Source organism: Megachile rotundata, unplaced genomic scaffold, assembly GCF_050947335.1.
Source record: "Megachile rotundata isolate GNS110a unplaced genomic scaffold, iyMegRotu1 scaffold0213, whole genome shotgun sequence".
Classification (NCBI taxonomy): Eukaryota; Metazoa; Arthropoda; class Insecta; order Hymenoptera; family Megachilidae; genus Megachile; species Megachile rotundata.
Genome location: NW_027473510.1, coordinates 93,201 through 95,530, shown reverse-complemented (window position 1 = coordinate 95,530; position 2,330 = coordinate 93,201).

The window sequence follows — 2,330 nt, the reverse complement described above, 5'->3', positions numbered from 1 at the left end:
TAGATTGATAATAATAAGAGCAATAAGTATAGCAATTGTCGTTCTATCGATCATATAAGCATAATATGGCTAATAATATGAGTTAGATTGATAATAGTAAGAGTAATGAGTATAGTAATTGTCGTTCTATCGATCATATATGCATAATATGGCTAATAATATGAGTTAGATTGATAATAATAAGAGTAATAAGTATAGTAATTGTCGTTCTATCGATCATATAACCATAATATGGCTAATAATATGAGTTAGATTGATAATAATAAGAGTAATAAGTATAGTAATTGTCGTCCTATCGATCATATAAGCATAACATGGCTAATAATATGAGTTAGATTGATAATAGTGAGTGTAATAAGTATAGTAATTGTCGTTCTATCGATCATATAAGCATAATATGCTTAATAATATGAATTAGATTGATAATAATAAGAGCAATAAGTATAGCAATTGTCGTTCTATCGATCATATAAGCATAATATGGCTAATAATATGAGTTAGATTGATAATAGTAAGAGTAATGAGTATAGTAATTGTCGTTCTATCGATCATATCTGCATAATATGGTTAATAATATGAGTTAGATTGATAATAATACGAGTAATAAGTATAGTAATTGTCGTCCTATCGATCATATAAGCATAACATGGCTAATTATATAAGTTAGATTGATAATAATAAGAGTAATGAGTATAGTAATTGTCGTTCTATCCATCATATAAGCATAATATGGCTAAAAATATGAGTTAGATTGATAATAATAAGAGTAACAAGTATAGCAATTGTCGTTCTATCGATCATATCTGCATAATATAGTTAATAATATGAGTTAGATTGATAGTAATAAGAGTAATAAGTATAGCAAATGTCGTCCTATCGATCATATAAGCAAAACATGGCTAATAATATGAGTTAGATTGATAATAATAAGAGCAATAAGTATAGCAATTGTCGTTCTATCGATCATATAAGCATAATATGGCTAATAATATGAGTTAGATTGATAACAGTGAGTGTAATAAGTATAGTAATTGTCGTTCTATCGATCATATAAGCATAATATGCTTAATAATATGAGTTAGATTGATAATAATAAGAGCAATAAGTATAGCAATTGTCGTTCTATCGATCATATAAGCATAATATGCTTAATAATATGAGTTAGATTGATAATAATAAGAGCAATAAGTATAGCAATTGTCGTCCTATCGATCATATAAGCATAACATGGCTAATTATATAAGTTAGATTGATAATAATAAGAGTAATGAGTATAGTAATTGTCGTCCTATCGATCATATAAGCATAACATGGCTAATAATATGAGTTAGATTGATAATAATAAGAGTAATAAGTATAGTAATTGTCGTTCTATCGATCATATCTGCATAATATAGTTAATAATATGAGTTAGATTGATAATAATAAGAGTAATAAGTATAGCAAATGTCGTCCTATCGATCATATAAGCAAAACATGGCTAATAATATGAGTTAGATTGATAATAATAAGAGCAATAAGTATAGCAATTGTCGTTCTATCGATCATATAAGCATAATATGGCTAATAATATGAGTTAGATTGATAACAGTGAGTGTAATAAGTATAGTAATTGTCGTTCTATCGATCATATAAGCATAATATGCTTAATAATATGAGTTAGATTGATAATAATAAGAGCAATAAGTATAGCAATTGTCGTTCTATCGATCATATAAGCATAATATGCTTAATAATATGAGTTAGATTGATAATAATAAGAGCAATAAGTATAGCAATTGTCGTTCTATCGATCATATAACCATAATATGGCTAATAATATGAGTTAGATTGATAATAAAAAGAGCAATAAGTATAGTAATTGTCGTTCAATCGATCATATCTGCATAATATGGTTAATAATATGAGTTAGATTGATAATAATAAGAGTAATAAGTATAGTAATTGTCGTCCTATCGATCATATAAGCATAACATGGCTAATAATATGAGTTAGATTGATAATAATAAGAGTAATAAGTATAGTAATTGTCGTTCTATCGATCATATCTGCATAATATAGTTAATAATATGAGTTAGATTGATAATAATAAGAGTAATAAGTATAGCAAATGTCGTCCTATCGATCATATAAGCAAAACATGGCTAATAATATGAGTTAGATTGATAATAGTGAGTGTAATAAGTAAAGTGATGGTCGTTCTATCGATCATATAAGCATAATATGGTTAATAATATGAGTTAGATTGATAATAATAAGAGTAATAAGTATAGTAATTGTCGTTCTATCGATCATATCTGCATAATATGGTTAATAATATGAGTTAGATT